At 42.3% G+C, this 12,500-nt stretch overlaps 1 protein-coding gene across 2 annotated transcripts in view; it reads right to left on the bottom strand.

The window, feature by feature from the left end:
* Positions 1-12,500, bottom strand: part of LOC143286430 (uncharacterized) — a 180,841-nt gene that overhangs the window by 166,509 nt on the left and 1,832 nt on the right. Inside the window, exon 2 of one of the 2 annotated variants that reach the window (XM_076593992.1) lies at positions 1-562. This exon is cut by the window's left edge and continues 666 nt beyond it. The gene's annotated coding sequence lies outside the window, so the exon portion shown is untranslated. The remainder of the gene's footprint in view (positions 563-12,500) is intronic. The other variant, XM_076593993.1, reaches the window with a different exon arrangement.

The raw sequence follows: 12,500 nt of genomic DNA, 5'->3' as shown, positions 1-12,500 counted from the left end.
CACATTTATCAATTCTTAACGACGATGATTCAGCGTTATTCATTCATTATTAATTTTGTCGGAATGTAAATGCCACAAAAATCACTTCTGGCAACTTCCGTAAGCTTGTAAAAATTCACTTCTATAGCTCGGAAGAATAAGTCATTTTTGTGAGGCTGTTAAGATCTGTATGCATCGAAATATCGCTTCCATCAGTATGATAAAAAAACAAATCAATTCTGAACACTTAAAAAAAAACGAAGATTCTGCTAACATCTCTTGATCACACCTGTCAGAATTCAATCCAGTTCTGAACGTTGGAGAAAAAAAAACCCAAAAAACCCAACAACTATCACTTCAAATTAACCGTTTCCGAGCAATGTGAACACACGAACCGATCACACACCTCAGTTTGTTGGCAAAGTCTGAAGATTTACACACCACTTATGTGCGCTCTGTTAGCTAGCACACGTCCACACTTCTCTGAAGCCCAGGCTGTCTCTGTAACAGTCTTAATTAAACAACAAATTCCTACAACTCTGTGTCACGCAGTTCTGTCTCCAGAAAGTTCAGCGTTCGTCGTCTGTGGAAAAAAACAATGACAAAAAAAAAAAAAAAAAAAAAAAACGCCCCACCAACCCCACCTCTCTGAATGTTAATCAAACACAGAGTTGTCACTTTACAAGAGAGGCGTTTGAATCATCTAACGGGTTGTTGTTGTTGTTGTTGTTGTTTGTTGCTGCTGCTGTTGTTATTGTTTTGTCGCCGTGAGAACGCGTGCACGTCTGTTCTTCAACGAAGCAGGCTTATCGCTTGGCGGGATGTTTCAGTTTCAGTTTCAGTTTCAGTTGCTCAAGGAGGCGTCACTGCGTTCGGACAAACCATATACGCTACACCACATCTGCCAAGCAGATGCCTGACCAGCAGCGTAACCCAACGCGCTTAGTCAGGCCTTGAGAAAAAAACAAACAAAAAAACCCAACAAAAAACAACAACAAAAAAACAAAAACAAAAAAACCACAAAAACAACAACAAAAAAACACACAAAAAAACGGCGGAATAAATAATAGATAAGCTTACATAAATAAATAAATAAATGAATAATAATTATAATATAGAAAAAGGTAGTAGTAATAATAATAGTAATACTAATAAAATGATAAAAAAGAAAAAAAAAAAGAAAGAAAGAAAATAAAAAATAGAAATAAATAAATAAATAAATAAGACAACAATGGTGATAAATAAGCGAATAAATGTAAAACATGAAGACACACATTCACACACACACACACACCCACACATGCACAACAGAAATGCACCAAACATGCAGTTTCACAGATATGAAAGCACAGTCAAATACATATAAACGTACATGAGCTCCAACACACACACACACACACACACACACACACATTACCTTGCACCTCCTCTACCCCCCTCCTCCACACACTCATTTCTAGTCTACGTATCGCAGCTTCCACGGCACACACACACACACACACACACACACAAACACACACAAACACACACGGATGGCGGGATGTAGTTCTGCAAACAAAACACGCAGCAGACAATTTCATGGTCTGTTAAGTTAAAGATAGGAGATTTCTGCTCGGTGACATGTGGTCATGTCAACACAGTGCAAGCAGTTACACAGCTGGATGTCTTGAGTCGTCTTCTTCTTCTCCTTCTTCTTCTTCTTTAACCGCCATTGTCAATTGATATACACGTAATCCCCACTAATTGCAAAACAAATGTCTCACTATTGGCACACGCATACACACACAGACGCACGCATGCACACACACACACACACACACACTACAAACACACACACACACACACACACACACACACACACACACACACACACACACACACACACACAGGTTTACAAATAAAAGAAAAATGCTCCTACTTGGTTATTGTGACACACGTCTCACGTCTTCCATGTTGTTGTCACGTGATCTAACTCTGTCACGTGATGAAAAGTCAATCGTATTCTGACAGAAAAAAAAAACAGCAACCCTGAATGGATTGGTATATCTGCCTTTCAGTCTGGTTCACCGACTGAGCTATTACTGGCATCAGTAGGGGGCTTTGTGAGTGATGTCCTGTGTATGTTAAATCTTCTTCTTCTTCTTCCTTCGTGGTCTGCAACTCCCACGTTCACTCGTATGTACACGAGTGGGCGTTTACGTGTATGACCGTTTTTACCCCGCCATGAAGCCAGCCATACTCTGTTTTCAGGGGTGTGCATCCTGGTATGTTCTTGTTTCCATAACCCACCGAACGTTGACATGGATTACAGGATATTTCATGTGTGTATGTGATCTTCTGCTTACGTATACACACGAAGGGGATTTAGGCACAAGCAGGTCTGCACATACGTTGACCTGGGAGATCGGTAAAATCTCCACTCTTTACCGACCATGCACCGTTACCGAGATTCGAACCCGGGACCTTGAGATTGAAAGTCTAACGCTTCAACTACTCGGCCAGTGCGTCTGTGGTCTGTTAAATCAGGACAGGCACTACTGAACACCACCAAAGTGACTAACAGCAGTGCGGGGTCTGCTCTGGTGTGTTGCCTCCTGGCGACCTGACATCGTTAGTTCCCTGTGAACTGCCGATCCGACGCTAGTACAACAACGGACGAACCCGGGAATTCAAAAAAAGAAAAAAAAAAGAAAAAAAAAAAAAAAAAAAAAACAGTTTTGTTTCTCTGGGTGTTGATATGTATGGAAGAAAGTTCACAACCCAGAAAAAGAAAGAAGAAAAAAAAGACATAACTCACTTGTATCTGAAACGGTGTGTGTGTGTGTGTGTGTGTTTGTAATTGCCCATGACAGTGTGTGTATGTGAGCGTTCGTTTAATTCACGTGGAAAATGCAAGAAGGGCCAGACAATAGTAGTTGTACACCTTTGACTTGAAAAGATGAAAAGAGTTGTGTTCGTGTTCAACCAACTGGTTTCTGTTTCATGTGTCCGTGTTACACATATTTCAATGGTATCAACTCATCTTCCTTAGCGCATATGGAAACAGGATCAGGATCAGGATTTGGGGCGTTGTTATATACAACTCAGCCATTTTTGGCTTTTTATGCCCCTTCAGATTTACTCCTTTTTATTGTTGGTCAGGTCGTTGACTAGCTCAGTCATTTTGTCCATCAAAATTGTATTTCGTTTTTGTTAATAACTCATGTTTATCTATGAGGTTCTTTAAGTATTTATACTGGGTGCACGTTTGATAATATTTGTTAATTTGTTCCAATAATTTGTTACTCTGTTACTAAATGTAAACTTTCTGAGATTTGTTCTGGAATACTGTTTAAATATTTTGTTTGCACTGTTTCTTGTAGTATCTACCTTTGGATTACCAAAAAAGCATGGCTTTGTTTACATCGTCAAACCCATTAAATAACAAGAGAGGCAAGGCCTTCAAGACTCACTTGTGATAAATTAAGTCCCCTAGCATTAATTACAGAGTAATTTCCCTTTTTTACTATCTGCACCAAAACGTTTGCAAAATGAATAAAAATTCCATGCTTAGCAAAAGAAGTTCCTGTTTGAACAAAAAAATGATAATAATGACGCCTCTTGTTGTGTCAGAATAAGAGGTCAAAGTGCCAAGTTTAGAGAATACAAAAAATATAAATATAACAGTAAATGCAGTTTGTATATAATTAGGCTTCATTTTTTTGTGTGTGTGTGTGTGCCCATCCCAGAGGTGCAATATCGTTTTAAACAAGATGACTGGAAAGAACTGAATATTTCCTATTTTTATGCCAAATTTGGTGTCAACTGACAAAGTATTTGCAGAGAAAATGGCAATGTTAAAGTTTACCACGGACACACACACACACACACACAGACAACCGAACACCGGGTTAAAACATAGACTCACTTTGTTTACACAAGTGAGTCAAAAACAACAACAACAACAACAACAAAAAAGAGGAAAGGTCGGGGTTGTTTTTTATGCTGCGAGTGAACTGAATTCAAAGTGGCATCAGTGAGCAGCCTGTAAATGTTGCTGGTCTCACACCATCTCTTCCAACATTGATACAGCTGTGAATTCAATTCACCACACATCTCATTTGTAATGATCAACACTTTCTCCTGCTAACCCTCCACCCCCAGCCCTCCCCCCCCCCCCCCCCCGCCCCTCCAACCCCCACTGGCAGTCACCCCCACCTCCCGCACATTGATACAGCACCCCTCCCCTCCCTCCCTCTCACCCCCCCGCTCCCCCCCCCCCCCCATCCGCACCCTCCCCCTCCACCCCCCCATTCCCCCCCCAAAAAAAAACAACAACAAAAAACAAAAAAAAACCCGGGGGCCAAAACGCTGATGGTAAAGACTCACCATCACTGACACCCATCTGATCATCACAACATTTTTTTTTTTTTTTTCCCTTTCTGAATGATCCGTATCTTGCTTGCTACCATCATTCTGCACTGTTTATACAGGCATGAAACAACTCTGAGCACCCTGGCACACCAGTCATTAAAAGCACATAAAGTCATTGTGACGTCCCTTTCCATATATCATCCTGTCACCATCAGCCCAAATCTCACGCTACCCACCCCACCATCCCTCAAACCCCCCAGCCTCCCCCAACCCCCCTCCCAACCCCCCCCCCCCTCCTCCCTCTCCACTAGACCTTGAGTGGTGGTTTGGACGGTAGTCGTTTGGATGAGTCGATAAACCGAGGTCCCGTGTGCAATGTGCGCTTCCCGCGTGTTAAAGAACCCACGGCAACAAAAGAGTTGTCCCTGAAAAAAAAAAAAGATCTGGAGAAAAATGTATTATGATATGTGTGTGTGTGTGTGTGTGTGTGTGTGTGTGTGTGTGTGTGTGTGTGTGTGTGTGTGTGTGATTGAAATCCTGAAACAGGAAGCGAAATATGAGCGCCTAAAGAAATCTGTCAGTCGGCTCTTCCCAAGTAGGCAGCTTGTTGTACAAAATGTCTCTCTGGAAATCGCTTTTAGTTTGGTTTCTGACAGAAACTATATCGTTTAACAACAACAACAACAAAAGCAACAACAACAACAACAACAACAACAATAATAATAATAATAATAATAATAATTTGTATTTATTTGTATTTGTATTTCTTTTATCACAACAGATTTCTCTGTGTGAAATTCGGGCTGCTCTCCCCAGGGACAGCGCGTCGCTACACTACAGCGCCACCCATTTTTAGGTATTTTATCGTAGGTGCAGTTTTATTTGTTTTTCCTGTCGAAATGGATTTAACTACAGAATTTTGCCAGAACAACTCTTTTGTTGCCGTGGGTTCTTTTACGTGCGCTAAGTACATGCTGCACACGGGACCTTGATTTATCGTCTCATCTGAATGACTAGCGTCCAGACCACCACTCAAGGTCTAGTGCAGGGGGAGAAAATATCGGCGGCTGAGCCGTGATTCGAACCAGCGCGCTCAGATTCTCTCGCTTACTAGGCGGACGCGTTACCTCTAGGCCATCACTCCACTTCATTGTATTGTATATTGCACTGCATTATATCGTATTGTACTGTACTGTATTGTACTGTATTGTATTGCATAGCATCTTATCGTATCGTATCGTGTCGTCTTGTATTGTACTGCATTGTATTGTATTGTAAACATTGTATTGCTTTGCATTGTGCTTTATTACACTGTACTGTACACAACTGTATTGCATCGCATCACATCACATCATATCGCATCGCATCGTATCGTATCGTATCGTATCGTATCGTATCGCATCGTATCGTATCGTATCGTATCGCATCACATTACATCGTATCGTATCGTATCGTATCGTATCGTATCGTATGGTATTGTATTGTATTGTATTGTATTGTCACATCAGATTTCTCTGTGTGAAACAAGGCCTGCTCTTTCCGGAAAGAATCCGTCGCTATTGTATTGTGTTGTATTATATTGTATTGTATTGTACTGTATTGTATTGTACTGTATTGTATTGTCACAACAGATTTCTCAGTGTGAAACTCAAGCCTGCTCTTTCCGGGAAGAATGCGTCGCTATTGTATTGTATTGTATTGCGTTGTATTGTACTGCATTGTATTGTATTGTATTGTATTGTCACAACAGATTTCTCTGTGTGAAACAAGGTCTGCTCTTTCCGGGAAAAATGCGTCGATACAGCGCAGCGTCACCCTTTTTTTCCCTTTTTTCTGTCTGCAAATGTATTTGTTTAACAAACCAAAGTAGAGTTTTTCTGCAGAATTTTGCCAGGGGAAACTCTCTTGTTTGCCGTGGGTTCTTGTACGTGCGCTAAGTGCAATGCTGCACAACAGGACTTGCATCGTCTCATCCTAATGATCATTGTCCAGACCACCACTCAAGGTTCAGTGAAGGGGAAGACACAACGTTTGGTGAGTGTGAGATTCGAACCCACACGCTCAGATTCATTCGCTTCCTACTAGGCCACCACTGCACCGTCCGCAAACGTGATCACATGACGTCACTTAGCACAAATCACATCCGCTTCATTCAGAGCTGTCATATTTTCGTCATAATTATAAGAAAAGTCTGTTCATCTGTGTAGATATTTCCACTGCCATGACCGTGAAACCTTTCAAAATCGAAATCACAGAGGAATCATATTTCTGCATTTCTGTATTTATTTATGTATTTCTGTGGGTTTTTTTTATATTTTTTTTAATCTATTTGCTTGTTTGAAATACTACCAATTGTTCTTTAGTGTAGGAAATAGGTAATTGGTGTAATTTTATGAGATAATTTATGTTTGATGAACACGTCATTTCATTTGTTTTATAGAGATGGGATCAATGCAGTCAAATCCAACACCACACCACACCACACCACACCACACCATTCCACACCTCAACATAACACATAATACCACACTACACTGCACGGCACAGCACTATAATACACAGCACAGCACAGCACAGCACTACGTTACACACCACACTGCACTACACTACACCACACAGCACAGCACTACATTACACACCACACCACACTACGCTGCACAGCACAGCACAGCACAGCACAGCACAGCACAGCACTGCACTTCACTACACTACACTACGCTATACGACACTAAACACTACAACACCACACCACACCACACCACAATACAACACAACATAACGAGCCATTGCATCCTCTCCCCCCCCCCCCCCCCCCGCCCTCCACCCCACCACTCTGCCCTAACAAATAAGGGGGTGAGGGGTTGGGGGGGGGGGACAGGGATTTGAGGGGGTGTGGGGGTGGAGGGGAGGCATTTCTGCAAGCACGTAGCTGCAAGAAGACCTTGCTGGTGTTATCCCACTTAGGCCAAAAATCACGTCGTCCATCACACCCTTGGGGGGGGCGGGGGCGGGGGGGGGGGGGGGAGACAGTGGACCTCATGGCATGACCGTACTGCCTCATTCACAACAATTATCGCCTTACGTTACGTCCTCGTCACAACAGATTTCACTGTGTTCAATCCAACCTACCATCCTTCCCCCTCCTCCCCCCCCCCCCCCCCCCTTAACGCCCCCTTCCCCCCCCCCCTTCCCCTTCTGACCAAAACCTTCCTCTCAAATTCCTACCCCCCCCCCCACCCCACCCGGGGAGACACTGTCATTTGTGTGTGTGTGTGTGTGTGTGTGTGTGTGTGTGTGTGTGGACAGAATAGAATAGAATAGATTTTATTGTCATGAAACCTAAATGTTAAAAGACACAAGTGCAGTGGTAAATGAATGTGTGTGTGTGTGTGTGCGTGTGTGTGTGTGTGTGTGTGTGTGTGTGTGTGTGTCTTTCGTCTGCATGTGCATGGCCATACGATACAATCGGATGCACATGGATACGCTACGACGCGATACAGTACAATATGAAATGATGTGATACGATGTGATGCACTGTGCTTGAGCTACGAATACGATCCGATGAGACGCGATGCTTTACTATACAATAACCATTCAATACCATACGATGTCATACCAAACTGCACAGACAGTGGACCTCAGGGCAAGACCCTACTGCCTCATTCACAACAATTATCGCCTTACGTTACATCCCCGTCATGGCAGATTTTCCTGTGTTCAATCCAAGCTACCACATCACCCATGCAAGCGTCCCCCCCCCCCCCTCGCCCCCCTTCGACCGCCACAACCTTCCCTACAAATTCCTACCCCCAGGGGTGAGTGTGTGGTTGAGTCACAGCGCTATCATTTGTCTCTGTCTCTCTGTGTAGCTGTTTTTCTCAACTGCATGTGCATTGCCGCACAACACAATCGGATGCACTACGCTACGACGTGATACAGTACAACACCTTATGATATGATACGATGCGATCGACTAGATGCAATGCGATGTGATGCGATGCGATACTACACGACACCATACAATGTCATACCAAACTGCGCGGAAAGGAAGTAAACTGAATAATTTGGTAAAACACAAGACAACACAACACAACACAGTGCAACTCAACTGAAAACGGCACAACTCACAACGCAATATTACCCAATAAAAAGAAACAAACCCATACGGAACTCAACCCAACTCAGCCCAACCCAACACAATGCAATGCATGACAACACAACTCGATGCAACGCAACTCAGTGTTGTAAAAGCATACTTCAATGATACTGCTGTTATAAAAATAATTTTACAGCAAGACTGTTGCCAGTTATGGAAGTTCATAGCCAACGATGAAGACATCAGCGTCTCCAGAAGTGAGGTGAGAACGCAGCACAAATGCAGATGTGAACAAGAGAGGCAAGGCCCTTCAAGACTCACTTGTGATAATTAAGTCCCCTAGCATTAATTACAGAGTAATTTCCCTTTTTTACTATCTGCACCAAAACGTTTGCAAAATAAATAAAAATTCCATGCTTAGCAAAAGAAGTTCCTGTTTGAGCAAAAATGATAATAATGACTCCTCTCGTTGTTGTGTCAGAATAAGAGGTCAAAGTGCCAAGTTTAGATAATACAAAAAATATAAATATAACAGTAAATGCAGTTTGCATATATTTAGGCTTCTTTTTTATTTTTTTTGTGCCCATCCCAGAGGTGCAATATTGTTTTAAACAAGATGACTGGAAAGAACTGAATTTTTCCGATTTTTATGCCAAATTTGGTGTCAACTGACAAAGTATTTGCAGAGAAAATGTCCATGTTAAAGTTTACCACGGAGACACAGACACACAGACACACGGACACACACACACACACACACACACACACACACACACAGAGAGAGAGGAGAGAGACAACCGAACACCGGGTTAAAACATAGACTCACTTTGTTTACACAAGTGAGTCAAAAAAGCGGCTGCATTCTGAGTGGCAGGAGAAGATGATAGCATGGGACTCATCTCTTCTCTTTACGGAATATTGACGCTTCTGGTCAACGTCCTGAAGACCCTTTTCCCCAACAGCCCAAACTCCCTAACCACATCAATAATTCGTATCTGAGTAAACAGGACAAGAGTCTTTAGAATGTTTGCCATTCTGCTCCACTTCACGGCATATTATCACAGTTATTCGGATGAGACGAGAAATCGAGGCCACCTGTGCAGGATGCACTGAGCACACATAACAGAACCCACGACAACAATACAATTTTCTGTAAAAAAAGAAAAAAAGAAAAAAAAAAACAACAACAAAAAACAAACAATTTTCTGTAATCAACTTTGGTAACTCTCGCTTCCTGGGCAGACGTGTCACTGCTAGGCCGCCGCAGCATCGTCTGCAAACGTGATCACACGACGTCACTTAGCGCAAACCACGTTGCTGAAGTTATCACACTAACACGTAAGACACCTCGTCCATCACACCATTGGAGGACAATGGACCTCAGGGCATGACCGTACTGCCTCATTCACAACAATTATCGCCTTACGTTACATCCTCGTCACGACAGATTTCCTTGTGTTCAATCCAAGTTATCCCCCCACCCCACCCCTCGAAAATGCCCTCACCCCTTTTGACCACAACCTTCCCTACAATTTCCTAACCCCCAGGGGTGAGTTTGTGGTTGAGTTACAGCGCCATCATTTGTCTCTGTCTCTCTGTGTGCCTGTTTCTCACGTCTGCATGTGCATTGCCGCACAATATGATCGGACGCACTAAGGTATGCTACGACGTGATATAGTACAACACATCATGATGTGATACAGTGTACTGTTCTGCGCTACGTGGCTGAGCTATGAATACCACCCGATGCGCTGCGCTGCGAAACTATACGATGCCATGAAATGTCATTCCAAACTGCGCTGAAGAGGAACGGAATAGAATGATTTGGCACAAGACAACACAACACAACACAACACAATCAACACAGCACAACACAACACAACACAACACAACGCAACGCAACGCAACGCAACGCAACGCAAATAAACTCAAAACGACACGGAACGACACAATACTCTGACGCAATAAAACAAAAAATGCATGCAGATCCCAACCCAACCAACTTAACGCAACACAGCACAACACGATGCAGCACAACCCGACACCACCTGATGCAACACAACGCAACCGAATGTAGCACACTTAAATGATACTTACCCTCTGGTGACTATAAATTAAATCTCATGTTAATATTGATATTAGCATTATTTTACTGTATTATGTAGTTATTTCTTTATTTGTTTTATTTCGTTATTTTATTACTTACTGTTTATGATGTCATTTGATACAATTAACAATATGGTCCATCAGTCGTCGTTAAAATTGAATTGCAACGTTGTGAGCACAGTGTAAGCTTTAAGTTTGTTGATGCTCTTTTGTTATTGTTTGCATTGTAATCATGTGTACTGTACTGCTGAACAGTTTCAGTTTCAGTAGCTCAAGGAGGCGTCACTGCGTTCGGACAAATCCATATACGCTACACCACATCTGCCAAGCACTGCTGAACAATTAAAGATTATTTAAACCAAATGCTACTGCAGTTGTAAAAGATAATTTAATCATGGAAGTTTATCGCGAATGATGAAGACGTCACTCAACTCCGAAGGTAAGATGAGAACGCAGCCCAAAGGCACACGCACAAAATTTAATGCGGCCGCACTGTTGACAGGCAATTTACAGATGCTGGCGACTGTCAAACGACGGAAGATGGCATGGTTTGGTCACGTCATACGACATAACACCCTCTCCAAAACCATCCTGCAAGGGACTGTAGAGGGAGGGCGCAGACGGGGGCGGCAGAGAAAGAGCTGGTCCGACAACGTCAAGGAATGGACCAAAATGACGATGCCAGATCTCCTCACGACAGCTGCCAACAGAACGGCGTGGCGAGCTATGACATCTTCCTCATGTCCCCCCAACGACCCCAGCGGTCGAGGGAATGAGTGAGTGAGTGAGTGAGGTCTCGTCTCCTCTCTTAGCAGAATATTGACGCCTCTGATGGAGGTATTTGAAGACACTTTCCGCCAACATCCAAAACTTCCTAACCACGTCGATAATTCATATGTTAGAAATCGGAGCCAGTTGCATTGCTCGGACGGAAGAGCCTAGTATGGTCGTAACCCGCTACTAACTGTCTGTAGTATGGAACTGACCAATGGCGTAGTTCGGACAATGTAGGCATTTAGTCACGTGTAACTGTCAAAAAGTTAGAGAACTAAGCAATGCAAAAGGACCCAGAACAACAGTCTTTAGAATGTTTGTCATTCTGCTCCAGTTCACGGCACATTATCGCCGTTATTCGGATGAGACGAGAAATCGAGGCCCCATGTGCGGCTGAGCGCACGTAAAAGAACCTACAGCAACGAAAAAAAAATATATAAATAAAAGAAATGTCTGTAACACCACTGATGTAAAAACAACAACAACGACAAATTTTGATAACTAGTAAAACAAATGCGCTTGCAGAAAAGAAGGAAAACAAATGTTGCACTACACTGTATTGAGAGATAGTTTTCAACATCTATGGAGACATGCTCTAGAGGCGAGTAGTAAATGTTTGTTTTATCGAAATTTCAAAAGTAAATTTGGTAGAGAAAAATATACGTCAAATGCCTGATAATTATGTTATCAGCTCCTTCAGATTTCGAAGTAGTAATCATAAGCTGGAAATAGAAACAGGGAGACACAAAGGCATACCAGGAGAGTTACGGCTTTGTAAGGTTTGTAACATGTCTGTGATTGGTGATGAGTTTCATTTTATAATGGAATGTCCCAATTATGATCAGTTACGAAATAGATATGTTCCTAAGAAATATTTGTCTCCAAAATCGGTGTTTAATTTTTGTAATATGCCCAAAGGAGGTAAAAAAAAAAGTCATTTTAGCTGTAAGTAAGATGATTAGATTTGCAAATGTTGCCTAGTTATACTTTTGGAGTTAAAAGACATTTGTGTTTTCTCTACTTTTATGTGACATTGTTGTGTATTTGGAAATGTTTGTTCTGGGCACGAAAAGATTATTTTGCAGTAATCCTCCATACTCCAATAGGAGTGAAAAGATAATTAAAACTTGAAACTTGATACTTGACGTGTTCTCCGTAGGGAGAGCGTCCAGAAATTCACACAAAGAAATGC

This window comes from Babylonia areolata, chromosome 10, assembly GCF_041734735.1.
Source record: "Babylonia areolata isolate BAREFJ2019XMU chromosome 10, ASM4173473v1, whole genome shotgun sequence".
Lineage (NCBI taxonomy): Eukaryota > Metazoa > Mollusca > Gastropoda > Neogastropoda > Buccinidae > Babylonia > Babylonia areolata.
Note: the sequence above shows the minus strand (reverse complement) of the source record. Positions and strands in the feature narration are given on the sequence as shown.